Genomic DNA, 17,500 nt, shown 5'->3' on the forward strand with positions numbered 1-17,500 from the left:
TATCTATCGTTCTATCTATCTATCTATCTATCTATCTATCTATCTATCTATCTATCTATCTATCTATCTATCTATCTATCTATCTATCGTTCTAACGTTCTATCTATCGTTCTATCTATCTGTCTATCTATCTATCTGTCTATCGTTCTATCGTTCTATCTATCTGTCTATCGTTCTATCTATCTATCTATCTATCTATCTATCTATCTATCTATCTATCTATCGTTCTATCTATCGTTCTATCTATCGTTCTATCTATCTATCTATCTATCTATCTATCTATCTATCTATCTATCTATCTATCGTTCTATCTATCTATCTATCGTTCTATCTATCGTTCTATCTATCGTTCTATCTATCTATCGTTCTATCTATCTATCGTTCTATCTATCTATCTATCTATCTATCTATCTATCTATCTATCTATCTATCTATCTATCTATCTATCGATCGTTCTATCTATCTATCTATCTATCTATCTATCTATCTATCTATCTATCTATCTATCTATCTATCTATCGATCGTTCTATCTATCTATCTATCGTTCTATCTATCTATCGTTCTATCTATCTATCGTTCTATCTATCTATCGTTCTATCTATCTATCGTTCTATCATTCTATCTATCTATCTATCTATCTATCTATCTATCTATCTATCTATCTATCTATCGTTCTATCTATCTATCTATCGTTCTATCTATCGTTCTATCTATCGTTCTATCTATCTATCGTTCTATCTATCTATCGTTCTATCTATCTATCTATCTATCTATCTATCTATCTATCTATCTATCTATCTATCGTTCTATCTATCTATCTATCTATCTATCTATCTATCTATCTATCTATCTATCTATCTATCTATCTATCTATCTATCTATCGATCGTTCTATCTATCTATCTATCTATCTATCTATCTATCTATCTATCTATCTATCTATCTATCTATCTATCTATCTATCGATCGTTCTATCTATCTATCTATCTATCTATCTATCTATCTATCGTTCTATCTATCTATCGTTCTATCTATCTATCGTTCTATCTATCTATCGTTCTATCATTCTATCTATCTATCTATCTATCTATCTATCTATCTATCTATCTATCTATCTATCTATCTATCTATCTATCTATCTATCTATCGTTCTATCTATCTATCTATCTATCTATCGTTCTATCTATCTATCGTTCTATCTATCTATCGTTCTATCTATCTATCTATCTATCTATCTATCTATCTATCTATCTATCTATCTATCGTTCTATCTATCTATCTATCTATCTATCTATCTATCTATCTATCTATCTATCTATCGTTCTATCTATCTTTCTATCTATCTATCTATCGTTCTATCTATCTATCGTTCTATCTATCTATCGTTCTATCTATCTATCGTTCTATCTATCTATCTATCGTTCTATCTATCTATCGTTCTATCTATCTATCTATCTATCGTTCTATCTATCTATCTATCTATCTATCTATCTATCTATCTATCTATCTATCTATCTATCTATCTATCTATCGTTCTATCTATCTATCGTTCTATCTATCGTTCTATCTATCGTTCTATCTATCTATCGTTCTATCTATCTATCGTTCTATCTATCTATCTATCTATCTATCGTTCTATCTATCTATCGTTCTATCTATCTGTCTAGCGTTCTATCTATCTATCTATCGTTCTATCTATCGTTCTATCTATCGTTCTATCTATCGTTCTATCTATCTATCGTTCTATCTATCTATCTATCTATCTATCTATCTATCTATCTATCTATCTATCTATCTATCTATCTATCTATCGTTCTATCTATCGTTCTATCTATCTATCGTTCTATCTATCGTTCTATCATTCTATCATTCTATCTATCTATCTATCTATCTATCTATCTATCTATCTATCTATCTATCTATCTATCTATCTATCTATCTATCTATCTATCTATCTATCGTTCTATCTATCTATCGTTCTATCTATCTATCTATCGTTCTATCTATCTATCTATCTATCTATCTATCTATCTATCTATCGTTCTATCGTTCTATCTATCGTTCTATCTATCTGTCTATCTATCTATCTGTCTATCGTTCTATCGTTCTATCTATCTGTCTATCGTTCTATCTATCTATCTATCTATCTATCTATCTATCTATCTATCTATCTATCTATCTATCTATCTATCGTTCTATCTATCTATCTATCGTTCTATCTACCCATCTATCGTTCTATCTATCTATCTATCTATCTATCTATCTATCTATCTATCTATCTATCTATCTATCTATCGTTCTATCTATCTATCTATCGTTCTATCTATCGTTCTATCTATCTGTCTATCGTTCTATCTATCTGTCTAGCGTTCTATCTATCTATCTATCGTTCTATCTATCGTTCTATCTATCGTTCTATCTATCGTTCTATCTATCTATCGTTCTATCTATCTATCGTTCTATCTATCTATCTATCTATCTATCTATCTATCTATCTATCTATCTATCTATCTATCTATCTATCTATCTATCTATCTATCTATCGTTCTATCTATCGTTCTATCTATCTATCGTTCTATCTATCGTTCTATCATTCTATCATTCTATCTATCTATCTATCTATCTATCTATCTATCTATCTATCTATCTATCTATCTATCTATCTATCTATCGTTCTATCTATCGTTCTATCTATCTATCTATCTATCTATCTATCTATCTATCTATCTATCTATCTATCGTTCTATCGTTCTATCTATCGTTCTATCTATCGTTCTATCTATCTATCTATCTATCTATCTATCTATCTATCTATCTATCTATCTATCGTTCTATCGTTCTATCGTTCTATCGTTCTATCTATCTATCTATCTATCGTTCTATCTATCTATCTATCGTTCTATCTATCTATCGTTCTATCTATCCATCTATCGTTCTATCTATCTATCGTTCTATCTATCTATATATCTATCTATCTATCTATCGTTCGTTCTATCTATCGTTCTATCTATCTATCTATCGTTCTATCTATCTATCTATCTATCTATCTATCTATCTATCTATCTATCTATCTATCTATCTATCTATCTATCTATCGTTCTATCTATCTATCTATCGTTCTATCTATCTATCGTTCTATCTATCTATCGTTCTATCTATCTATCTATCGTTCTATCTATCTATCGTTCTATCTATCGTTCTATCTATCGTTCTATCTATCTATCTATCTATCTATCTATCTATCTATCTATCTATCTATCTATCTATCGTTCGTTCTATCTATCGTTCTATCTATCTATCTATCTATCTATCTATCTATCTATCTATCTATCTATCTATCTATCTATCTATCTATCGTTCTATCTATCTATCGTTCTATCTATCGTTCTATCTATCTATCGTTCTATCTATCTATCGTTCTATCATTCTATCTATCTATCTATCTATCTATCTATCTATCTATCTATCTATCTATCTATCTATCTATCTATCTATCTATCGTTCTATCTATCTATCGTTCTATCTATCTATCTATCGTTCTATCTATCTATCTATCTATCTATCTATCTATCTATCTATCTATCTATCTATCTATCGTTCTATCGTTCTATCTATCGTTCTATCTATCTGTCTATCTATCTATCTGTCTATCGTTCTATCGTTCTATCTATCTGTCTATCGTTCTATCTATCTATCTATCTATCTATCTATCTATCTATCTATCTATCTATCTATCTATCTATCTATCTATCTATCTATCGTTCTATCTATCGTTCTATCTATCGTTCTATCTATCTGTCTATCGTTCTATCTATCTGTCTAGCGTTCTATCTATCTATCTATCGTTCTATCTATCGTTCTATCTATCGTTCTATCTATCTATCGTTCTATCTATCTATCTATCTATCTATCTATCTATCTATCTATCTATCTATCGTTCTATCGTTCTATCTATCGTTCTATCTATCTATCTATCTATCTATCTATCTATCTATCTATCTATCTATCTATCTATCTATCTATCTATCTTCTATCTATCTGTCTATCGTTCTATCTATCTATCTAGCTATCTATCTATCGTTCTATCTATCTATCTATCTATCGTTCTATCTATCTATCTATCGTTCTATCTATCTATCTATCTATTCATCTATCGTTCTATCTATCTATCTATCGTTCTATCTATCTATCTATCTATCTTTCTGTTCTATCTATCGTTCTATCTATCTATCTATCTATCTAACGTTCTATCTATCTATCTATCGATCGTTCTATCTATCTATCTATCTATCTATCTATCGTTCTATCTATCTATCTATCGTTCTATCTATCTATCGTTCTATCTATCTTTCTATCTATCTATCTATTCATCTATCGTTCTATCTATCTATTCATCTATCGTTCTATCTATCTATCTATCTATCATTCTATCTATCTGTCTATCGTTCTGTCTATCGTTCTATCTATCTGTCTATCGTTCTATCTATCTGTCTATCGTTCTATCTATCTATCTATCTATCTATCTATCTATCTATCTATCTATCTATCTATCTATCTATCTATCTATCTATCTATCGTTCTATCGTTCTATCTATCTATCTATCTATCTATCTATCTATCTATCTATCTATCTATCTATCTATCTATCTATCTATCTATCGTTCTAACTATCTATCTATCTATCTATCGTTCTATCTATATATCTATCTATCTATCTATCTATCTATCTATCTATCTATCTATCTATCTATCTATCTATCTATATATCTATCTATCGTTCTATCGTTCTATCGTTCTATCGTTCTATCTATCTATCTATCTATCGTTCTATCTATCTATCTATCGTTCTATCTATCTATCGTTCTATCTATCCATCTATCGTTCTATCTATCTATCGTTCTATCTATCTATATATCTATCTATCTATCTATCTATCGTTCGTTCTATCTATCGTTCTATCTATCTATCTATCTATCTATCTATCTATCTATCTATCTATCTATCTATCTATCTATCTATCTATCGTTCTATCGTTCTATCGTTCTATCGTTCTATCTATCTATCTATCGTTCTATCTATCTATCTATCTATCGTTCTATCTATCTATCGTTCTATCTATCCATCTATCGTTCTATCTATCTATCGTTCTATCTATCTATATATCTATCTATCTATCTATCTATCGTTCGTTCTATCTATCTATCTATCTATCTATCTATCTATCTATCTATCTATCTATCTATCTATCTATCTATCTATCGTTCTATCTATCTATCTATCGTTCTATCTATCTATCGTTCTATCTATCTATCGTTCTATCTATCGTTCTATCTATCGTTCTATCTATCTATCGTTCTATCTATCGTTCTATCTATCGTTCTATCTATCGTTCTATCTATCTATCTATCTATCTATCTATCTATCTATCTATCGTTCTATCTATCGTTCTATCATTCTATCTATCTATCTATCTATCTATCTATCTATCTATCTATCTATCTATCTATCTATCTATCTATCTATCTATCTATCTATCGTTCTATCTATCTATCTATCTATCTATCTATCTATCTATCTATCTATCTATCGTTCTATCTATCTATCGTTCTATCGTTCTATCTATCTATCGTTCTATCTATCTATCTATCTATCGTTCTATCTATCTATCGTTCTATCTATCTATCGTTCTATCTATCTATCTATCTATCGTTCTATCTATCTATCGTTCTATCTATCTATCTATCTATCTATCTATCTATCTATCTATCTATCTATCTATCGTTCTATCGTTCTATCGTTCTATCTATCTATCTATCTATCTATCTATCTATCTATCTATCTATCTATCTATCTATCTATCTATCTATCTATCTATCTATCTATCTATCTATCGTTCTATCTATCGTTCTATCGTTCTATCGTTCTATCTATCTATCTATCTATCTATCTATCTATCTATCTATCTATCTATCTATCTATCTATCTATCTATCGTTCTATCTATCTATCGTTCTATCTATCTGTCGTTATATCTATCTATCTATCTATCTATCTATCTATCTATCTATCTATCTATCTATCTATCTATCTATCTATCTATCTATCTATCTATCGTTCTATCGTTCTATCTATCTATCTATCTATCTATCGTTCTATCATTCTATCGTTCTATCTATCTATCGTTCTATCTATCTATCTATCTATCGTTCTATCTATCTATCGTTCTATCTATCTATCTATCTATCGTTCTATCTATCTATCTATCTATCTATCTATCTATCTATCTATCTATCTATCTATCTATCTATCTATCGTTCTATCTATCTATCGTTCTATCTATCTATCTATCTATCTATCTATCTATCTATCTATCTATCTATCGTTCTATCTATCTATCTATCGTTCTATCTATCTATCTATCGTTCTGTCTATCTATCTATCGTTCTGTCTATCGTTCTATCTATCTGTCTATCGTTCTATCTATCTGTCTATCGTTCTATCTATCGTTCTATCTATCTATCTATCTATCGTTCTATCGTTCTATCTATCTATCTATCTATCTATCTATCTATCTATCTATCTATCTATCTATCGTTCTATCTATCTATCTATCTATCTATCTATCTATCTATCTATCGTTCTATCTATCTATCTATCTATCGTTCTATCTATCGTTCTATCGTTCTATCTATCTATCTATCTATCTATCTATCTATCTATCTATCTATCTATCTATCTATCTATCTATCTATCTATCGTTCTATCTATCTATCTATCTATCTATCTATCTATCTATCTATCTATCTATCTATCTATCGTTCTATCTATCTATCTATCGTTCTGTCTATCTATCTATCGTTCTGTCTATCGTTCTATCTATCTGTCTATCGTTCTATCTATCTGTCTATCGTTCTATCTATCGTTCTATCTATCTATCTATCGTTCTATCTATCTATCTATCTATCGTTCTATCTATCGTTCTATCGTTCTATCTATCTATCTATCTATCTATCTATCTATCTATCTATCTATCTATCTATCTATCTATCTATCTATCTATCTATCGTTCTATCTATCTATCTATCTATCTATCTATCTATCTATCTATCGTTCTATCTATCTATCTATCGTTCTGTCTATCTATCTATCGTTCTGTCTATCGTTCTATCTATCTGTCTATCGTTCTATCTATCTGTCTATCGTTCTATCTATCGTTCTATCGTTCTATCTATCGTTCTATCTATCTGTCTATCTATCTATCTGTCTATCGTTCTATCGTTCTATCTATCTGTCTATCGTTCTATCTATCTATCTATCTATCTATCTATCTATCTATCTATCTATCTATCTATCTATCTATCGTTCTATCTATCGTTCTATCTATCGTTCTATCTATCTATCTATCTATCTATCTATCTATCTATCTATCTATCTATCTATCTATCGTTCTATCTATCGTTCTATCTATCTATCTATCTATCTATCTATCTATCTATCGTTCTATCTATCTGTCTATCGTTCTATCTATCTATCTAGCTATCTATCTATCGTTCTATCTATCTATCTATCTATCGTTCTATCTATCTATCTATCTATCGTTCTATCTATCTATCTATCTATTCATCTATCGTTCTATCTATCTATCTATCGTTCTATCTATCTATCTATCTATCTTTCTGTTCTATCTATCGTTCTATCTATCTATCTATCTATCTATCTATCTATCGTTCTATCTATCTATCTATCTATCGATCGTTCTATCTATCTATCTATCTATCTATCTATCTATCTATCGTTCTATCTATCTATCTATCGTTCTATCTATCTATCGTTCTATCTATCTTTCTATCTATCTATCTATTCATCTATCGTTCTATCTATCTATTCATCTATCGTTCTATCTATCTATCTATCTATCATTCTATCTATCTGTCTATCGTTCTGTCTATCGTTCTATCTATCTGTCTATCGTTCTATCTATCTGTCTATCGTTCTATCTATCTGTCTATCGTTCTATCTATCTATCTATCTATCTATCTATCTATCTATCTATCTATCTATCTATCTATCGTTCTATCGTTCTATCTATCTATCTATCTATCTATCTATCTATCTATCTATCTATCTATCTATCTATCTATCGTTCTAACTATCTATCTATCTATCTATCGTTCTATCTATCTATCTATCTATCTATCTATCTATCTATCTATCTATCTATCTATCTATCTATCTATCTATCTATCTATCTATCTATATATCTATCGTTCTATCGTTCTATCTATCTATCTATCTATCGTTCTATCTATCTATCTATCGTTCTATCTATCTATCGTTCTATCTATCCATCTATCGTTCTATCTATCTATCGTTCTATCTATCTATATATCTATCTATCTATCTATCTATCGTTCGTTCTATCTATCGTTCTATCTATCTATCTATCGTTCTATCTATCTATCTATCTATCTATCTATCTATCTATCTATCTATCTATCTATCTATCGTTCTATCGTTCTATCGTTCTATCTATCTATCGTTCTATCTATCTATCTATCGTTCTATCTATCTATCGTTCTATCTATCCATCTATCGTTCTATCTATCTATCGTTCTATCTATCTATATATCTATCTATCTATCTATCTATCGTTCGTTCTATCTATCGTTCTATCTATCTATCTATCGTTCTATCTATCTATCTATCTATCTATCTATCTATCTATCTATCTATCTATCTATCTATCTATCTATCTATCTATCTATCTATCTATCGTTCTATCTATCGTTCTATCTATCTATCTATCGTTCTATCTATCTATCGTTCTATCTATCGTTCTATCTATCTATCTATCGTTCTATCTATCTATCGTTCTATCTATCGTTCTATCTATCGTTCTATCTATCTATCTATCTATCTATCTATCTATCTATCTATCTATCTATCTATCTATCTATCGTTCGTTCTATCTATCGTTCTATCATTCTATCTATCTATCTATCTATCTATCTATCTATCTATCGTTCTATCTATCTATCTATCTATCTATCTATCTATCTATCTATCTATCTATCTATCTATCTATCTATCTATCTATCTATCTATCTATCGTTCTATCTATCTATCGTTCTATCGTTCTATCTATCTATCGTTCTATCTATCTATCTATCTATCGTTCTATCATTCTATCGTTCTATCTATCTATCGTTCTATCTATCTATCTATCTATCGTTCTATCTATCTATCGTTCTATCTATCTATCTATCTATCGTTCTATCTATCTATCTATCTATCTATCTATCTATCTATCTATCTATCTATCTATCTATCTATCTATCTATCTATCTATCGTTCTATCTATCTATCTATCTATCTATCTATCTATCTATCTATCTATCTATCTATCTATCTATCTATCTATCTATCTATCTATCTATCGTTCTATCTATCTATCTATCGTTCTGTCTATCTATCTATCGTTCTGTCTATCGTTCTATCTATCTGTCTATCGTTCTATCTATCTGTCTATCGTTCTATCTATCGTTCTATCTATCTATCTATCTATCGTTCTATCGTTCTATCTATCTATCTATCTATCTATCGTTCTATCATTCTATCGTTCTATCTATCTATCGTTCTATCTATCTATCTATCTATCGTTCTATCTATCTATCGTTCTATCTATCTATCTATCTATCGTTCTATCTATCTATCTATCTATCTATCTATCTATCTATCTATCTATCTATCTATCGTTCTATCTATCTATCTATCTATCGTTCTATCTATCGTTCTATCGTTCTATCTATCTATCTATCTATCTATCTATCTATCTATCTATCTATCTATCTATCTATCTATCTATCGTTCTATCTATCTATCTATCTATCTATCTATCTATCTATCTATCTATCTATCGTTCTATCTATCTATCTATCTATCTATCTATCTATCTATCTATCTATCGTTCTATCTATCTATCGTTCTATCGTTCTATCTATCTATCGTTCTATCTATCTATCTATCTATCGTTCTATCTATCTATCGTTCTATCTATCTATCGTTCTATCTATCTATCTATCTATCGTTCTATCTATCTATCGTTCTATCTATCTATCTATCTATCTATCTATCTATCTATCTATCGTTCTATCGTTCTATCTATCTATCTATCTATCTATCTATCTATCTATCTATCTATCTATCTATCTATCTATCTATCTATCTATCTATCGTTCTATCTATCTATCTATCTATCGTTCTATCTATCGTTCTATCGTTCTATCGTTCTATCTATCTATCTATCTATCTATCTATCTATCTATCTATCTATCTATCTATCTATCTATCGTTCTATCTATCTATCGTTCTATCTATCTGTCGTTATATCTATCTATCTATCTATCTATCTATCTATCTATCTATCTATCTATCTATCTATCTATCTATCTATCTATCTATCTATCTATCGTTCTATCGTTCTATCTATCTATCTATCTATCTATCGTTCTATCATTCTATCGTTCTATCTATCTATCGTTCTATCTATCTATCTATCTATCGTTCTATCTATCTATCGTTCTATCTATCTATCTATCTATCGTTCTATCTATCTATCTATCTATCTATCTATCTATCTATCTATCTATCTATCTATCTATCTATCTATCTATCTATCGTTCTATCTATCTATCGTTCTATCTATCTATCTATCTATCTATCTATCTATCTATCTATCTATCTATCTATCTATCTATCGTTCTATCTATCTATCTATCGTTCTATCTATCTATCTATCGTTCTGTCTATCTATCTATCGTTCTGTCTATCGTTCTATCTATCTGTCTATCGTTCTATCTATCTGTCTATCGTTCTATCTATCGTTCTATCTATCTATCTATCTATCGTTCTATCGTTCTATCTATCTATCTATCTATCTATCGTTCTATCATTCTATCGTTCTATCTATCTATCGTTCTATCTATCTATCTATCTATCGTTCTATCTATCTATCGTTCTATCTATCTATCTATCTATCGTTCTATCTATCTATCTATCTATCTATCTATCTATCTATCTATCTATCTATCTATCGTTCTATCTATCTATCTATCTATCGTTCTATCTATCGTTCTATCGTTCTATCTATCTATCTATCTATCTATCTATCTATCTATCTATCTATCTATCTATCTATCTATCTATCTATCTATCTATCGTTCTATCTATCTATCTATCTATCTATCTATCTATCTATCTATCTATCTATCTATCTATCTATCGTTCTATCTATCTATCTATCGTTCTGTCTATCTATCTATCGTTCTGTCTATCGTTCTATCTATCTGTCTATCGTTCTATCTATCTGTCTATCGTTCTATCTATCGTTCTATCGTTCTATCTATCGTTCTATCTATCTGTCTATCTATCTATCTGTCTATCGTTCTATCGTTCTATCTATCTGTCTATCGTTCTATCTATCTATCTATCTATCTATCTATCTATCTATCTATCTATCTATCTATCTATCTATCGTTCTATCTATCGTTCTATCTATCTATCTATCTATCTATCTATCTATCTATCTATCTATCTATCTATCTATCTATCTATCGTTCTATCTATCGTTCTATCTATCTATCTATCTATTCATCTATCGTTCTATCTATCTATCTATCGTTCTATCTATCTATCTATCTATCTTTCTGTTCTATCTATCGTTCTATCTATCTATCTATCTATCGTTCTATCTATCTATCTATCTATCGATCGTTCTATCTATCTATCTATCTATCTATCTATCTATCGTTCTATCTATCTATCTATCGTTCTATCTATCTATCGTTCTATCTATCTTTCTATCTATCTATCTATTCATCTATCGTTCTATCTATCTATTCATCTATCGTTCTATCTATCTATCTATCTATCATTCTATCTATCTGTCTATCGTTCTGTCTATCGTTCTATCTATCTGTCTATCGTTCTATCTATCTGTCTATCGTTCTATCTATCTGTCTATCGTTCTATCTATCTATCTATCTATCTATCTATCTATCTATCTATCTATCGTTCTATCTATCCATCTATCGTTCTATCTATCTATCGTTCTATCTATCTATATATCTATCTATCTATCTATCTATCGTTCGTTCTATCTATCGTTCTATCTATCTATCTATCGTTCTATCTATCTATCTATCTATCTATCTATCTATCTATCTATCTATCTATCTATCTATCTATCTATCTATCTATCTATCTATCGTTCTATCGTTCTATCGTTCTATCTATCTATCGTTCTATCTATCTATCTATCGTTCTATCTATCTATCGTTCTATCTATCCATCTATCGTTCTATCTATCTATCGTTCTATCTATCTATATATCTATCTATCTATCTATCTATCGTTCTATCTATCTATCGTTCTATCTATCTATCGTTCTATCTATCTATCTATCTATCGTTCTATCTATCTATCGTTCTATCTATCTATCTATCTATCTATCTATCTATCTATCTATCTATCTATCTATCTATCTATCGTTCTATCGTTCTATCTATCTATCTATCTATCTATCTATCTATCTATCTATCTATCTATCTATCTATCTATCTATCTATCTATCTATCTATCTATCTATCTATCGTTCTATCTATCGTTCTATCGTTCTATCGTTCTATCTATCTATCTATCTATCTATCTATCTATCTATCTATCTATCTATCGTTCTATCTATCTATCGTTCTATCTATCTGTCGTTATATCTATCTATCTATCTATCTATCTATCTATCTATCTATCTATCTATCTATCTATCTATCGTTCTATCTATCTATCTATCTATCGTTCTATCATTCTATCGTTCTATCTATCTATCGTTCTATCTATCTATCTATCTATCGTTCTATCTATCTATCGTTCTATCTATCTATCTATCTATCTATCTATCTATCTATCTATCTATCTATCTATCTATCTATCTATCTATCGTTCTATCTATCTATCTATCTATCGTTCTATCTATCTATCTATCTATCGTTCTATCTATCGTTCTATCGTTCTATCTATCTATCTATCTATCTATCTATCTATCTATCTATCTATCTATCTATCTATCTATCTATCTATCTATCTATCGTTCTATCTATCTGTCGTTCTATCTATCTGTCGTTCTATCTATCTATCTATCTATCTATCTATCTATCTATCTATCTATCTATCTATCTATCTATCTATCTATCTATCTATCGTTCTATCTATCTATCTATCGTTCTGTCTATCTATCTATCGTTCTGTCTATCGTTCTATCTATCTGTCTATCGTTCTATCTATCTGTCTATCGTTCTATCTATCGTTCTATCGTTCTATCTATCGTTCTATCTATCTATCGTTCTATCTATCTATCTATCTATCGTTCTATCTATCTATCGTTCTATCTATCTATCTATCTATCTATCTATCTATCTATCTATCTATCTATCTATCTATCTATCTATCGTTCTATCGTTCTATCGTTCTATCGTTCTATCTATCTATCTATCGTTCTATCTATCTATCTATCTATCTATCTATCTATCTATCTATCTATCTATCTATCTATCTATCTATCGTTCTATCTATCGTTCTATCGTTCTATCTATCTATCTATCTATCTATCTATCTATCTATCTATCTATCTATCTATCTATCTATCTATCTATCTATCTATCTATCTATCTATCGTTCTATCTATCTGTCGTTATATCTATCTATCTATCTATCTATCTATCTATCGTTCTATCTATCTATCTATCTATCTATCTATCTATCTATCTATCTATCTATCTATCTATCTATCTATCTATCTATCTATCTATCTATCTGTCTATCGTTCTATCTATCTATCTAGCTATCTATCTATCGTTCTATCTATCTATCTATCTATCGTTCTATCTATCTATCTATCTATCTATCGTTCTATCTATCTATCTATCTATTCATCTATCGTTCTATCTATCTATCGTTCTATCTATCTATCTATCTATCTTTCTGTTCTATCTATCGTTCTATCTATCTATCTATCTATCGTTCTATCTATCTATCTATCTATCGATCGTTCTATCTATCTATCTATCTATCTATCTATCTATCTATCGTTCTATCTATCTATCTATCGTTCTATCTATCTATCGTTCTATCTATCTTTCTATCTATCTATCTATTCATCTATCGTTCTATCTATCTATTCATCTATCGTTCTATCTATCTATCTATCTATCATTCTATCTATCTGTCTATCGTTCTGTCTATCGTTCTATCTATCTGTCTATCGTTCTATCTATCTGTCTATCGTTCTATCTATCTATCTATCTATCTATCTATCTATCTATCTATCTATCTATCTATCTATCGTTCTATCGTTCTATCTATCTATCTATCTATCTATCTATCTATCTATCTATCTATCTATCTATCTATCTATCTATCTATCTATCTATCGTTCTATCTATCTATCTATCTATCTATCTATCTATCTATCTATCTATCTATCTATCTATCTATCTATCGTTCTATCTATCTATCGTTCTATCTATCTATCTATCTATCGTTCTATCATTCTATCGTTCTATCTATCTATCGTTCTATCTATCTATCTATCTATCGTTCTATCTATCTATCGTTCTATCTATCTATCGTTCTATCTATCTATCTATCTATCGTTCTATCTATCTATCTATCTATCTATCTATCTATCTATCTATCTATCTATCTATCTATCTATCTATCTATCTATCTATCGTTCTATCGTTCTATCGTTCTATCTATCTATCTATCTATCTATCTATCTATCTATCTATCTATCGTTCTATCTATCGTTCTATCTATCGTTCTATCTATCTATCTATCTATCTATCTATCTATCTATCTATCTATCTATCTATCTATCTATCTATCTATCGTTCTATCTATCTATCTATCTATCGATCGTTCTATCTATCTATCTATCTATCTATCTATCTATCTATCTATCTATCGTTCTATCTATCTATCTATCGTTCTATCTATCTATCGTTCTATCTATCTTTCTATCTATCTATCTATTCATCTATCGTTCTATCTATCTATTCATCTATCGTTCTATCTATCTATCTATCTATCATTCTATCTATCTGTCTATCGTTCTGTCTATCGTTCTATCTATCTGTCTATCGTTCTATCTATCTGTCTATCGTTCTATCTATCTGTCTATCGTTCTATCTATCTATCTATCTATCTATCTATCTATCTATCTATCTATCTATCTATCTATCTATCGTTCTATCGTTCTATCTATCTATCTATCTATCTATCTATCTATCTATCTATCTATCTATCTATCTATCTATCTATCGTTCTAACTATCTATCTATCTATCTATCGTTCTATCTATCTATCTATCTATCTATCTATCTATCTATCTATCTATCTATCTATCTATCTATCTATCTATCTATCGTTCTATCGTTCTATCGTTCTATCTATCTATCTATCTATCGTTCTATCTATCTATCTATCGTTCTATCTATCTATCGTTCTATCTATCCATCTATCGTTCTATCTATCTATCGTTCTATCTATCTATATATCTATCTATCTATCTATCTATCGTTCGTTCTATCTATCGTTCTATCTATCTATCTATCTATCTATCTATCTATCTATCTATCTATCTATCTATCTATCTATCTATCTATCTATCTATCTATCTATCTATCGTTCTATCGTTCTATCGTTCTATCGTTCTATCTATCTATCGTTCTATCTATCTATCTATCGTTCTATCTATCTATCGTTCTATCTATCCATCTATCGTTCTATCTATCTATCGTTCTATCTATCTATATATCTATCTATCTATCTATCTATCGTTCGTTCTATCTATCGTTCTATCTATCTATCTATCTATCTATCTATCTATCTATCTATCTATCTATCTATCTATCTATCTATCTATCTATCTATCTATCTATCTATCTATCGTTCTATCTATCTATCGTTCTATCTATCGTTCTATCTATCTATCTATCGTTCTATCTATCTATCGTTCTATCTATCGTTCTATCTATCGTTCTATCTATCTATCTATCTATCTATCTATCTATCTATCTATCTATCTATCTATCTATCTATCGTTCGTTCTATCTATCGTTCTATCATTCTATCTATCTATCTATCTATCTATCTATCTATCTATCTATCTATCTATCTATCTATCTATCTATCGTTCTATCTATCTATCTATCTATCTATCTATCTATCTATCTATCTATCTATCTATCTATCTATCTATCTATCTATCTATCTATCTATCTATCTATCGTTCTATCGTTCTATCTATCTATCGTTCTATCTATCTATCTATCTATCGTTCTATCTATCTATCGTTCTATCTATCTATCGTTCTATCTATCTATCTATCTATCGTTCTATCTATCTATCGTTCTATCTATCTATCTATCTATCTATCTATCTATCTATCTATCTATCTATCTATCGTTCTATCGTTCTATCTATCTATCTATCTATCTATCTATCTATCTATCTATCTATCTATCTATCTATCTATCTATCTATCGTTCTATCTATCGTTCTATCGTTCTATCGTTCTATCTATCTATCTATCTATCTATCTATCTATCTATCTATCTATCTATCTATCTATCTATCTATCTATCGTTCTATCTATCTATCGTTCTATCTATCTGTCGTTATATCTATCTATCTATCTATCTATCTATCTATCTATCTATCTATCTATCTATCTATCTATCTATCTATCTATCTATCGTTCTATCTATCTATCTATCTATCTATCTATCTATCGTTCTATCATTCTATCGTTCTATCTATCTATCGTTCTATCTATCTATCTATCTATCTATCGTTCTATCTATCGTTCTATCTATCTATCTATCTATCTATCTATCTATCTATCTATCTATCTATCTATCTATCTATCTATCTATCTATCGTTCTATCTATCTATCTATCTATCGTTCTATCTATCTATCTATCTATCGTTCTATCTATCGTTCTATCGTTCTATCTATCTATCTATCTATCTATCTATCTATCTATCTATCTATCTATCTATCTATCGTTCTATCGTTCTATCTATCTATCGTTCTATCTATCTGTCGTTCTATCTATCTATCTATCTATCTATCTATCTATCTATCTATCTATCTATCTATCTATCTATCTATCTATCTATCTATCTATCTATCTATCGTTCTATCTATCTATCTATCGTTCTGTCTATCTATCTATCGTTCTGTCTATCGTTCTATCTATCTGTCTATCGTTCTATCTATCTGTCTATCGTTCTATCTATCGTTCTATCGTTCTATCTATCGTTCTATCTATCTATCGTTCTATCTATCTATCTATCTATCTATCGTTCTATCTATCTATCGTTCTATCTATCTATCTATCTATCTATCTATCTATCTATCTATCTATCTATCTATCTATCT

Source organism: Abramis brama (genome assembly GCF_963993115.1).
Source record: "Abramis brama genome assembly, chromosome: 9".
Classification (NCBI taxonomy): Eukaryota; Metazoa; Chordata; class Actinopteri; order Cypriniformes; family Leuciscidae; genus Abramis; species Abramis brama.